This window comes from Anomaloglossus baeobatrachus, chromosome 2, assembly GCF_048569485.1.
Source record: "Anomaloglossus baeobatrachus isolate aAnoBae1 chromosome 2, aAnoBae1.hap1, whole genome shotgun sequence".
In the NCBI taxonomy this organism is placed as follows: Eukaryota; Metazoa; Chordata; class Amphibia; order Anura; family Aromobatidae; genus Anomaloglossus; species Anomaloglossus baeobatrachus.
Window position 1 is genome coordinate 342,207,023 of NC_134354.1, and position 14,407 is coordinate 342,221,429.

The window sequence follows — 14,407 nt, forward strand, 5'->3', positions numbered from 1 at the left end:
TGTAACTTGAGCCCTGCTTATTTTAGGCTTCCAATCTGGATAAATTGCCTGAGATTGCCACGTACGCTTTGGGGATCTTGTCGTGTCCTGCAGCCAGCGTTCTCTCGGAACCTTTCTTCAGTGCTGCTGAAGGTCTGCTGGCAGATAAGCACACGTGTCTGTCCACTGACAATGTGGACATGGCTCTCAGAGGACTTTTCTTCCCCTGGTCACCCAAGGGATGGGAAAGGCACGCGTATTTTTGAGAGTGCTTCATGCAAAGCATCTTTTTCTTTTTCAAAAGGGGGTTCAACTGATGCCAGTCAAGTGGAGTGTGTGTGGCTCAATTAGTGGCAACGAGGGAGACTGTGGTTGGAGTCCCCTCGCTGTGTTTCTAAAAGAACCAAGATGAACAAGTCATGGCTCTCAGAGGACTTTTCTTCCCCTGGGTCAGCCAGGGGACGGGAAAGGCACGCGTATTTTTGAGAGTGCTTCATGCAAAGCATCTTTTTCTTTTTCAAAAGGGGGGTCAACTGATGCCAGTCAAGTGGGGTGTGTGTGGCCCAATTAGTGGCAACGAGGGAGACTGTGGTTGGAGTCCCCTCGCTGTGTTTCTAAAAGAACCAAGATGAACAAGTCATGGCTCTCAGAGGACTTTTCTTCCCCTGGGTCAGCCAGGGGACGGGAAAGGCACGCGTATTTTTGAGAGTGCTTCATGCAAAGCATCTTTTTCTTTTTCAAAAGGGGGGTCAACTGATGCCAGTCAAGTGGAGTGTGTGTGGCCCAATTAGTGGCAACGAGGGAGACTGTGGTTGGAGTCCCCTCGCTGTGTTTCTAAAAGAACCAAGATGAACAAGTCATGGCTCTCAGAGGACTTTTGTTCCCCTGGGTTAGCCAGGGGATGGGAAAGGCACGCGTATTTTTGAGAGTGCTTCATGCAAAGCATCTTTTTCTTTTTCAAAAGGGGGGTCAACTGATGCCAGTCAAGTGGGGTGTGTGTGGCCCAATTAGTGGCAACGAGGGAGACTGTGGTTGGAGTCCCCTCGCTGTGTTTCTAAAAGAACCAAGATGAACAAGTCATGGCTCTCAGAGGACTTTTCTTCCCTTGGGTCAGCCAGGGGACGGGAAAGACACGCGTATTTTTGAGAGTGCTTCATGAAAGCATCGTTTTCATTTTGAAAAGAGGGATAAAGTGATGCCAGTCAAGTGGGGTGTGTGGGGCCCAATTAGTGGAAACGAGGGAGACTGTGGTTGGAGTCCCTTCGCTGTGTTTTACATGATTTTCGAAGGGCATGACATGCCTAAGAGGTTGAGTTTCATCATCTGCAACTTGTTGGCAACAGAAAGGCTGCCTTTACACCCTTTTTAGACCGAGGATTTTCGAGACCTTATGCCCATTGCAGTACCCCAAGAGCCGATGGCCAGTCGTCACTCCTTCTCCAAGAAAGGCGTGCCCGCGCTACCACAGTAGGTCGCACACAACCTCACCGATTCCTTGAGAAACTCTGTGTGTGACAGGGTGCATTTCACCACAGATACTTGGACCAGTAAGCATGGACAGGGGAGTTACATGTTGCTGACTGGGCACTAGGTAACTATGGTGAGAGACGGAGAAGGGTTTGCTGTACAAGTCAATCCTTCCTCTGTATGTACAAGTTCCTCCACTGCTTCTGCCTCCTCAACCTCGTGTGGGTCCTCCACCTCGGCCCAAACCCTGTGTGGTCAGTCCACCCTTCCTTGTAACTGCGCCCAAGGAATCCCACACACCTCCTTACTATGCTGGCAGCAGAGCTCAAGGCCATCAGGCGGTCAAATGTTTACTTTGAAATGTAGGGGAAATGTGAGACACCGCTGAGGAATTGTGGACGGTTAGCTCTGGAGAGTGAGACCGAGTTTCATCAATGGTTGTCTCCACTCAACCAGCAGCCAGGGAAGGTCGGGTGCGACAATGATGCAAACCAGTCTGCGACCCTTCTTCAGGACAATGTGGCACACGTGCCTTGTATGGCTCACGTGTTGAACCTGGTTGTCCAGCAATTTTTAAAACACTCTCCCGGCCTACATGGCCTTCTGCAGAGGGCACGGTGTAACGCCTGCCTGGATCGACACACTCAGATGGGCTGTAAAGGATAGGCTAGAGGCAAGCCACTCACCAAGCTGGACACCCAGAACCCTGAAACCCTTTAACCCCTATACAGTGATTTGGAATTACACAGGGAACAAGTTGATCAATACCTGTGGAAGGCTGCAGTTCCAGAGAATAGTAGTCATGCAGGGTCAAAAACATTAATTGAGGAAGAGGAACAGAATGGGATGGCCAGGACTTAATCAGAAAACAAGCAGAGGTGAAATGCGGATCGGCCAACGAAGTACATAAACAGCAAGCAGGAAAAGTAGTCAGGTAACAAGCACACAAACTCATAAAACTGAACTGGGGGTAACAGTAACAAAAGGTTCATAGCTTTGTCTGGCAGTGGTCTGCAGACAGGAGGGGCCTAAAAAAGGGTGTGGTGTCTTCCCATTGGTTGTAGCTGAATGATGGTACTTCATCTGTGAGATACCCACCACCTACATTCAGCCTGTGGCTCTGTATCTGTCAAGGTAACGCAACCCAGTGGGTGACCATAACCTGCGTCCACCTGCGCCGCAGGCATCGACTCCTTTCCCATCATCAGCACTATGCACGAAAGGAACACGTTGTCACCTGGCGACCGGAGTACAAATTGATTGAGTGGACTACGTTGGTAACTTAACAGCTGTGTGCGGCAATGATGCAAACCTGTCTGCGGCCCTTCGTCAGGGCAATGTGACACACGTGCCTTGTATGGCTCATGTGTTGAATCTGATTCTCCAGCAATTTTTAAAATACCATCCCGGCCTACATGGCCTTGTGCAGCGGGCACGCTGCTATGTGCTCACTTTCATCCTTCGCACCCAGCAGCTCAACAACTTTCATCGCTCCTGAAATCTTAGGGTCTGGCGGTTAAACGCTGGAAATACGATGTTCCAACACGCAGGAATTGGAATCTGCTCATGTTGCAGCGTCTGTGGAAGCCCCGCAGAGCCCTGCTGAAATACGGTATGATGTATACCCTGGGCTAACTTGATCCAGAGGTGGTGCAGATCACGCTGCTGGAGTGGTGTCAGATCAAGGACCTATGCACCCTTCTACACAGTTTACAAATGTCGACGAAGATGTTTAGCACTAGCGATGCCATTCTCAGCGTGACAATTCTGGTCATCTACAAGATGGAGCACACTGTAAGCATTATTCGGAGTCAGGTGTTGGTCCAAGAGGAAGGGGAGGAAGTACAGGAGGAGTCATATGCAGAAGGGATAATAAGATGTACAAGGTCCATACGTTGAGCGGCACCTAGGCGGCAGTCATGGTGGGGGATAGGGATTAACAAGGGCACATACTATCAGCAAAAATTGTTGAGGAAGGTGCAGGAGCCCATGAAGAAATGGAGGACGAACTTGCGATGGGCATGGAAGACTCAGCAGATGAGTGAGAGCTTGCTCACATTTCGGTTGTGCGAGGTTGGGGGGAGAGGGCAGAGGAAGGAGGCACGATTCTCACCTCTCTGCCACCAACAAACCAAGGGCTTGGTCCTCCTGGATGCACAAGACACATGAGCGCCTTCTTGCTGCACTACCTACAACATGACCCTCGGATTGTACGAATTCGAAGTAATGCTAACTACTGGGTTGCCACACTGTTAGATCCCCGGTACAAGACAAAATTTGGCGAAATAATATCAGCCATAGAAAGGGACGCACGTATACAGGAGTATCTGCAGAAGGTGGTACGGATTCTTAGATCTGCTTTTCCAGTAAACACCAGTGCTGCACAGAGTGAATCTCAACGCTTTGTCATGGATAGGAGGAAATGGGCTTTTACTTGTCCACATCTGAGGGACCGAGGGCTGGCTGCTGGGCTGAGATGGCATTAAGTATGGTGTCCCTGCAGAGTTGCACATTTGGTCATATACCAAATGAGTTGAAAAAGGACAAATGCTGGTGGAAAGGGGAACAGGTGTGTTGGAAAGGGGAAAAAAGTTTTTGTGAGTGGGTTTGGTGGTTAAGCAAAAGTAACATTTGATGAAGAAACACCATCTGTTACGGTGGGACTGGCAGATTTGGATAAGGTGGTATATACTATGTTACCGGTATATAACGAAAATTAATAAGAAAAGAAAGAGAAAGGTATATATCCCCATCAGCAGTCAATGTCCACCGTGCTCCCAGATGGAAAAGGAGAGGTTGGCAAATGGAAAGTTAGGTGGAGGATACAGATCTGTGTGGCTATGAAACTAATAGTTGCCCGAACCGAGTTAGACGCCACTCGGATCTTGAGACTGGGAGCCCTGTTAGCGTCACAGGGTCCACACGCCCACCCAGCCCAGGAACTCCCTGTTAACATCACAGGGGCCATTGAGTACGCTGACCGTGTGCATTGGGGCCACACCTGTGGACAGCAGGCGCATCAGCAGCAGCAGGCCTGTTAATGCCACTGGGCTGCACAAGCAGGACTTGAAGGAGAGGAGCTGGTCTTAACCGTTCTGCGTTACCAACTGTGGTGGTGGCCTGCATCGACGCCCTATCCCTGCCTACCTCTGGTCTAAAGCCGCAATGGGTTCAACACATGGAGGTGTGCTCTTTCGGAGCATAATAGAAGACTGCGCACCTCCTTGTTGGCTCCAGCCCGTTTTATAACCTGGGTCCGCCCCAAACCAGGGTGGACCACAATGCACCTCCTGGAGACAAAAGCAGAGTGACACGTCATGAGTGGCATAACTAGCGTCCTATTTGGAACCGCAACTTCAATAATGACCTCATGACTGCCAGAACACAAACACCTCACCAGTCATCGTCTGACCATCAATAATGAGGTGACAAGTCATAGGGGCGGGCCTCTGCAAGCCATTTGGGAGTGGCCTCGCCACATCGTCAGGACACCTGATGCCCTGTGGTCTATATGGCCCCCCCACATCAGGGGCAGGGCCAAAGAGTTCATTACCGGACCTAGTTTCTGATGCAGTAAGTGCCTGAGCATGGTCAGTTGCATGAAATAGAGTCTCTGAAAAAAGACTATCAGCTTTAGCATGGTGTCTCGGCACAAAACAGGACTTAGACCCGGCACGGAATGCAAGTACCTGTGCAAAGAGGCTTTTCAGCTAAGTGTGGGAGCATGCGCTGTATCCCGAAATGAAGACTTAGCGTCAGGAATGGCACAGTCAGGCTGAGCATACTCACTAGGAGAAACACTGTAGTTGGGCTGCAGCTGGGGTAAATCGGAACACGCATGCGCACTAGCTGCCTCTCCACACTTACATGTGGAGGAGAAATTGCTCTTCGGGTGTGGACTTGGAGATGCTGTCTATGAACAGAAGGAAAAGCTAAAGAAAGCCTCACTTTCTATCCCTCCGAATTATCAAATGCAGCAATGAATTCCCTGAGTTTGCTATAACATTAGCGTAGCAAAATGTGCATGAGGGTGTCCTGCACAGGTGCTAGAAATAGCTTGGCACCAGTGGGACAATAATGGAATACAACATCCAGTTCTATGATGCCACTAAATGGCAGTATTTTTTGCTATCAATATAGCTTATTAAAAACAGAGCAGGAGGGTGTCCTGCACAGGTGCTAGAAATAGCTTGGCACCAGTTGGACAATAATGGAATACAACATCCAGTTCTATGATGCCACTAAATGGCAGTATTTTTTGCTATCATTATAGCTTATTAAAAACAGAGCAGGAGGGTGTCCTGCACAGGTGCTGCACATAGATTTGCACCAGTGGGCCACTAATGGAGTACAACAGCCACTTCTTGTATGCCACTAAGTTTACTCAATTTTTGGTATTATAATGTCTTAGTAAGTAACAATGAGTTTGAGTGTGCAATGCAGGCAGACGTGCTGAAAATATCTTTGCACTAGTGGGACTATACAGAAGTCCAATAGCCACGTTTAGGATGCCACTAGGTTCACTCAGTGTTTGCTAGTATAATGGCTTAGTAACAATGAGTTTGAGTGTGCAATGCAGGCAGACGTGCTGCAAATATCTTTGCACTAGTGGGACAATACAGAAGTCTAATAGCCACGTTTAGGATGCCACTAGGTTCACTCAGTGTTTGTTAGTATAATGGCTTAGTAACAATGAGTTTGAGTGTGCAATGCAGGCAGACGTGCTGCAAATATCTGTGCACTAGTGGGACTATACAGAAGTCCAATAGTCAACTTTAGGATGCCACTAATTTCACTCAGTGTTTGCTAGTATAATGGCTTAGTAACAATGAGTTTGAGTGTGCAATGCATGCAGCAGTGCTGCAAATATCTTTGCACTAGTGGGACTATACAGAAGTCCAATAGCCACGTTTAGGATGCCACTAGGTTCACTCAGTGTTTGCTAGTATAATGGCTTAGTAACAATGAGTTTGAGTGTGCAATGCAGGCAGACGTGCTGCAAATATCTTTGCACTAGTGGGACAATACAGAAGTCCAACATCCACTTTTATGATGCCACTAAGTTCACTCAGTGTTTGCTAGTATAATGGCTTAGTAACAATGAGTTTGAGTGTGCAATGCAGGCAGACGTGCTGCAAATATCTTTGCACTAGTGGGACAATACAGAAGTCCAACAGCCACTTATATGATGCCACTAAGTTCACTCAGTGTTTGCTAGTATAATGGCTTAGTAACAATTACTTTGAGTGTGCAATGCAGGCAGACGTGCTGCAAATATCTTTGCACTAGTGGGACAATACAGAAGTCTAATAGCCACGTTTAGGATGCCACTAGGTTCACTCAGTGTTTGTTAGTATAATGGCTTAGTAACAATGAGTTTGAGTGTGCAATGCAGGCAGGCGTGCTGCAAATATCTGTGCACTAGTGGGACTATACGGAAGTCCAATAGTCAACTTTAGGATGCCACTAATTTCACTCAGTGTTTGCTAGTATAATGGCTTAGTAACAATGAGTTTGAGTGTGCAATGCATGCAGCAGTGCTGCAAATATCTTTGCACTAGTGGGACTATACAGAAGTCCAATAGCCACGTTTAGGATGCCACTAGGTTCACTCAGTGTTTGCTAGTATAATGGCTTAGTAACAATGAGTTTGAGTGTGCAATGCAGGCAGACGTGCTGCAAATATCTTTGCACTAGTGGGACTATACAGAAGTCCAATAGCCACGTTTAGGATGCCACTAGGTTCACTCAGTGTTTGCTAGTATAATGGCTTAGTAACAATGAGTTTGAGTGTGCAATGCAGGCAGACGTGCTACAAATATATTTGCACTAGTGGGACTATACAGAAGTCCAATAGCCACGTTTAGGATGCCACTAGGTTCACTCAGTGTTTGCTAGTATAATGGCTTAGTAACAATGAGTTTGAGTGTGCAATGCAGGCAGACGTGCTGCAAATATCTGTGCACTAGTGGGACTATACAGAAGTCCAATAGCCACGTTTAGGATGCCATTAGGTTCACTCAGTGTTTGGTAGTATAATGGCTTAGTAACAATGAGTTTGAGTGTGCAATGCAGGCAGACGTGCTGCAAATATCTTTGCACTAGTGGGACTATACAGAAGTCCAATAGCCACGTTTAGGATGCCACTAGGTTCACTCAGTGTTTGCTAGTATAATGGCTTAGTAACAATGAGTTTGAGTGTGCAATGCAGGCAGAGGTGCTGCAAATATCTGTGCACTAGTGGGACTATTCAGAAGTCTAATAGCCACGTTTAGGATGCCGCTAAGTTCACTCAGTGTTTGCTAGTATAATGGCTTAGTAACAATGAGTTTTAGTGTGCAATGCATGCAGACGTGCTGCAAATATCTTTGCACTAGTGGGACTATACAGAAGTCCAATAGCCACGTTTAGGATGCCACTAGGTTCACTCAGTGTTTGCTAGTATAATGGCTTAGTAACAATGAGTTTGAGTGTGCAATGCAGGCAGAGGTGCTGCAAATATCTGTGCACTACTGGGACTATACAGAAGTCCAATAGCCACGTTTAGGATGCCACTAAGTTCACTCAGTGTTTGCTAGTATAATAGCTTAGTAACAATGAGTTTGAGTGTGCAATGCAGGCAGACGTGCTGCAAATATCTTTGCACCAGTGGGACTATACAGAAGTCCAATAGCCACGTTTAGGATGCCACTAGGTTCACTCAGTGTTTGCTAGTATAATGGCTTAGTAACAATGAGTTTGAGTGTGCAATGCAGGCAGAGGTGCTGAAAATATCTGTGCACTACTGCGACTATACAGAAGTCCAATAGCCACGTTTAGGATGCCACTAGGTTCACTCAGTGTTTGCTAGTATAATAGCTTAGTAACAATGAGTTTGAGTGTGCAATGCAGGCAGAGGTGCTGCAAATATCTGTGCACTACTGGGACTATACAGAAGTCCAATAGCCACGTTTAGGATGCCGCTAAGTTCACTCAGTGTTTGCTAGTATAATGGCTTAGTAACAATGAGTTTGAGTGTGCAATGCATGCAGACGTGCTGCAAATATCTTTGCACTAGTGGGACTATACAGAAGTCCAATAGCCACGTTTAGGATGCCACTAGGTTCACTCAGTGTTTGCTAGTATAATGGCTTAGTAACAATGAGTTTGAGTGTGCAATGCAGGCAGAGGTGCTGCAAATATCTGTGCACTACTGGGACTATACAGAAGTCCAACAGCCACTTATATGATGCCACTAATTTCACTCAGTGTTTGCTAGTATAATGGCTTAGTAACAATTACTTTGAGTGTGCAATGCAGGCAGACGTGCTGCAAATATCTTTGCACTAGTGGGACAATACAGAAGTCTAATAGCCACGTTTAGGATGCCACTAGGTTCACTCAGTGTTTGTTAGTATAATGGCTTAGTAACAATGAGTTTGAGTGTGCAATGCAGGCAGACGTGCTGAAAATATCTTTGCACTAGTGGGACTATACAGAAGTCCAATAGCCACGTTTAGGATGCCACTAGGTTCACTCAGGTTTTGCTAGTATAATAGCTTAGTAACAATGAATTTGAGTGTGCAATGCAGGCAGACGTGCTGCAAATATCTGTGCACTAGTGGGACTATACAGAAGTCCAATAGTCAACTTTAGGATGCCACTAATTTCACTCAGTGTTTGCTAGTATAATGGCTTAGTAACAATGAGTTTGAGTGTGCAATGCAGGCAGCAGTGCTGCAAATATCTTTGCACTAGTGGGACTATACAGAAGTCCAAAAGCCACGTTTAGGATGCCACTAGGTTCAGTCAGTGTTTGCTAGTATAATGGCTTAGTAACAATGAGTTTGAGTGTGCAATGCAGGCAGATGTGCTGCAAATATCTTTGCACTAGTGGGACTATACAGAAGTCCAATAGCCACGTTTAGGATGCCACTAGGTTCACTCAGTGTTTGCTAGTATAATGGCTTAGTAACAATGAGTTTGAGTGTGCAATGCAGGCAGACGTGCTACAAATATCTTTGCACTAGTGGGACTATACAGAAGTCCAATAGCCACGTTTAGGATGCCACTAGGTTCACTCAGTGTTTGCTAGTATAATGGCTTAGTAACAATGAGTTTGAGTGTGCAATGCAGGCAGACGTGCTGCAAATATCTGTGCACTAGTGGGACTATACAGAAGTCCAATAGTCACGTTTAGGATGCCACTAGGTTCACTCAGTGTTTGCTAGTATAATGGCTTAGTAACAATGAGTTTGAGTGTGCAATGCAGGCAGACGTGCTGCAAATATCTTTGCACTAGTGGGACTATACAGAAGTCCAATAGCCACGTTTAGGATGAAACTAGGTTCACTCAGTGTTTGCTAGTATAATGGCTTAGTAACAATGAGTTTGAGTGTGCAATGCAGGCAGAGGTGCTGCAAATATCTGTGCACTACTGGGACTATACAGAAGTCCAATAGCCACGTTTAGGATGCCGCTAAGTTCACTCAGTGTTTGCTAGTATAATGGCTTAGTAACAATGAGTTTGAGTGTGCAATGCATGCAGACGTGCTGCAAATATCTTTGCACTAGTGGGACTATACAGAAGTCCAATAGCCACGTTTAGGATGCCACTAGGTTCACTCAGTGTTTGCTAGTATAATGGCTTAGTAACAATGAGTTTGAGTGCGCAATGCAGGCATAGGTGCTGCAAATATCTGTGCACTACTGGGACTATACAGAAGTCCAATAGCCACGTTTAGGATGCCACTAAGTTCACTCAGTGTTTGCTAGTATAATAGCTTAGTAACAATGAGTTTGAGTGTGCAATGCAGGCAGACGTGCTGCAAATATCTTTGCACTAGTGGGACTATACAGAAGTCCAATAGCCACGTTTAGGATGCCACTAGGTTCACTCAGTGTTTGCTAGTATAATGGCTTAGTAACAATGAGTTTGAGTGTGCAATGCAGGCAGAGGTGCTGAAAATATCTGTGCACTACTGGGACTATACAGAAGTCCAATAGCCACGTTTAGGATGCCACTAGGTTCACTCAGTGTTTGCTAGTATAATGGCTTAGTAACAATGAGTTTGAGTGTGCAATGCAGGCAGAGGTGCTGCAAATATCTGTGCACTACTGGGACTATACAGAAGTCCAATAGCCACGTTTAGGATGCCACTAAGTTCACTCAGTGTTTGCTAGTATAATGGCTTAGTAACAATGAGTTGGAGTGTGCAAAGGGCAGGAGGGTACAGTGGCAGGGTTGTGGGTCTCTGGGTAGAGGAAAGAAAGCCTGCCTTTCTATCCCTCCTAATGGAGAAATGCAGCGAGGAAATCCCTGGCCTTAGCTATATAGACGCTGTCATCTTGTGTAGCTGTTAAACTCTGTTTTCAGGACCTGTCACCTATGGCTCTGACCCTGCCGGTATGAGTTCTTAAAAGGACTGATAGAAAGTGCTATCCCTATGCTGTCCAGCGCTGTGTATGGAGCGTAAACAGCTGTATCGGCGATAGGAGCTGCGCCAGTGATGTCTGACACCAAGGACGCAGAATTCAGATAATGGCATGCTGGAGGAAAATGTCCGTTTTTATAATGCAGGGACATGTGACATGGACATCCTATCACACATGCCGTTGCTTCTCTGGCTAAAAGTCCACTTAGCTGTGTGTGTCTGGGATTGGCTGACATGCTGGCCCTCCCCACTACACGCGCGCGCTTAGGGAAGGAAGACAAGGAAAAAAAAAATGGCGATCGCCATTATCCATACAGCAGTGATCTGAACGCGCTGTTCCCGCACACTATACACTGAAATGTCATAATAGTGTGAGTCACAGAGTGACTTACACTATTACAGCGGAAAGCCAGCTAGGAATTAGCTTTTTTTTTTGCTGCTAGAACCGTTCTCTAACGTATCTAGAACTATCAAGCTTTTACCAAAAAGCTCGAGTTCTAGATCAGCCCCCAAAATCACTCGAGCTGCGAACTGGAGAACCATGAACCACGAACCACGAACCGCGCTCAACTCTAGTCAAAACTCGTCTCTAGTTTTTATTACTGTGCAGGATTTCAAAGGTTTTCTAGTGTGGTTGTCATCAAGTCTGCTTCACATGCAGCAAGTTCTGGGTTCAATCCCCAGTAAAACCAGTCTGTTCTTGGTGTTGAAATAATACCTTATCCAACTGCAATACATGAAGTTCTTGGCTTTGTTGCCGAATGACGGTATGTTTTAGCTTCCATAACCAACAGAACTACGAATTATTTTTTTTTCCTGGCAGTCAAATTTCGTCTCTAATTGCCATTACTTTGCAGGAATCACAGGTTTTAAAGTGTGGTGGTCATCAAGTCTGCTTCATATGCAGAACGTTCTGGGTTCAATACCCAGTGAAACCAATCTGTTTTCGGTGTTGAAGTAATTTCCTATTAACCTGTAAAGTATGAAATTCTTGGTTTCGTTGCCAAATGACAATACGTTTTGGCTTCTATCACAAGGAGAACTACCATTTTGGGTTTCTTTTTTATTGAACATTTTAGCAGAAAAAATAATCCCATATTATAACAATCCTGTTTGTTTCAAAATTTATAGTTCCCATAAATACAAAAGCAAACGATTAAACTGTGTAGAAAAAAGTAACACATTCAATGTAAACTTCAATTTAAGCAATATCCCTTTGTAGGAATAAAACTGGTAAAATATGTAATAAAAATTGGAAATGTTTCATTACCAAAAACACTTTTCTTCAGCAATAAAAAGGCCCCATCAGTTACAATTCTGCTCTGTTTGCCACAACACAGTAACTTTCCAGAAGGTTTCATAGTGTAGTAGTCATCACGTCTGATTAACACTGGTTCAATCCCCAGTAAAAGCAATCTGTTCTTGGTGTTGAAATAATACCCTATCAAACTACAATATATGAAGTTCTTGGCTTTGTTTCCGAATGATGGGATGTTTTGGCTTCCATCACCAACAGAACTAATAATTTTTTTCCCCTGGCGGTCAAAACTCGTTTTCAATTGCCATTGCTTTGCAGGATTTCACAGGTTTCATAGTGTAGTGGTCATCACGTCTGCTTCACACGCAGAAGGTCCTGGGTTCAATCCCCAGTGAAACCAAACCGTTTTCGCTGTTGAAGTAATTTGCTATCAATAGGATTTCACAGGTTTCATAGTGTATTGGTCATTACGTCTGCTTAACACGCAGAAGGTCCTGGGTTTAATCCCCAGTAAAACCAGTCTGTTCTTGGTGTTGAAATAATACCCTATCCAACTGCAATACATGAAGTTCTTGGCTTTGTTGCCGAATGACGGGATGTTTTAGCTTCCATAACCAACAGAACTACGAATTTTTTTTTTTCCTGGCAGTCAAATTTCATCTCTAATTGCCATTACTTTGCAAGAATCACAGGTTTTAAAGTGTGGTGGTCATCAAGTCTGCTTCATATGCAGAACGTTCTGGGTTCAATACCCAGTGAAACCAATCTGTTTTCGGTGTTGAAGTAATTTCCTATCAACCTGTAAAGTATGAAATTCTTGGTTTCGTTGCCAAATGACAATACATTTTGGCTTCTATCACAAGGAGAACTACGATTTTGGGTTTCTTTTTTATTGAACATTTTAGCAGAAAACATAATCCTATATTATAACAATCCTGTTTGTTTCAAAATTTATAGTTCCCATAAATACAAAAGCAAACGATTAAACTGTGTAGAAAAAAGTAACACATTCAATGTAATCTTCAATTTAAGCAATATCCCTTTGTAGGAATAAAACTGGTAAAATATGTAATAAAAATTGTAAATGTTTCATTACCAAAAACACTTTTCTTCAGCAATAAAAAGGCCCCATCAGTTACAATTCTGCTCTGCTTGCCAATACACAGTAACTTTCCAGAAGGTTTCATAGTGTAGTAGTCATCACGTCTGCTTAACACTGGTTCAATCCCCAGTAAAAGCAATCTGTTCTTGGTGTTGAAATAATACCCTATCAAACTACAATATATGAAGTTCTTGGCTTTGTTGCCGAATGATGGGATGTTTTGGCTTCCATCACCAACAGAACTAATAATTTTTTTCCCCTTGCGGTCAAAACTCGTTTTCAATTGCCATTGCTTTACAGGATTTCACAGGTTTCATAGTGTGGTGGTCATCACGTCTGCTTCACACGCAGAAGGTTCTGGGTTCAATCCTCAGTGAAACCAATCTGTTTTCGCTGTTGAAGTAATTTGCTATCAACCTGTAATATATAAAATTCTTGGTTTCGTTGCCAAATGACAATACATTTTGGCTTCCATCACAAAGAGAACTACTATTTTGGGTTTCTTTTTTATTGTCCATTTTAGCAGAAAACATAATCCCATATTATAAAAATCCTGTTTATTTAAAAATATATAGTTCCCATAAATACAAAAGCAAACGACTAAACTGTGTAGAAAAAAGTAACACATTCAATGTAAACTTCAATTTAAGCAATATCCCTTTGTAGGAATAAAACTGGTAAAATATGTAATAAAAATTGTAAATGTTTCATTACCAAAAATACTTTCCTTCAGCAATAAAAAGGCCCCGTCAGTCACAATTCTGCTCTGCTAGTCAATACACAGTAACTTTTCATCAGGTTTCATAGTGTAGTGGTCATCACGTCTGCTTTACACGCAGAAGGTCCTGGGTTCAATCCCCAGTGAAGCCAATCTCTTCTTGGTGTTGAAATAATACCCTATCCAACTACAATATATGAATTTCTTGGCTTTGTTGCCGAATAACAGGATGTTTTGTCTTCCATCACCAACAGAACTTTGAATTTTTTTTTTTTTTCCCTGGCGGTCAAAACTCGTCTCCAATTGCCATTGCTTTGCAGGATTTCACAGGTTTCATAGTGTAGTGGTTATCACGTCTGCTTAACACGCAGAAGGTCCTAGGTTCAATCCCCAGTGAAACCAGTCTCTTCTTGGTGTTGAAATAATACCCTATCCAACTGCAATACATGAAGTTCTTGGCTTTGTTGCCG

The 14,407-nt window shown here is 44.3% G+C and overlaps 2 non-coding genes across 2 annotated transcripts; both read left to right on the plus strand.

Annotated features, from left to right (window-relative positions):
- Positions 1 to 12,444: 12,444 nt before the first annotated feature.
- TRNAV-CAC (transfer RNA valine (anticodon CAC)) lies at positions 12,445 to 12,517 on the plus strand. The gene has a single exon. It is a non-coding gene; the product is annotated as a tRNA-Val (tRNA).
- A 1,499-nt stretch (positions 12,518 to 14,016) lies between these two features.
- On the plus strand, positions 14,017 to 14,089 carry TRNAV-UAC (transfer RNA valine (anticodon UAC)). Its single transcript has one exon. It is a non-coding gene; the product is annotated as a tRNA-Val (tRNA).
- Positions 14,090 to 14,407: the final 318 nt, after the last annotated feature.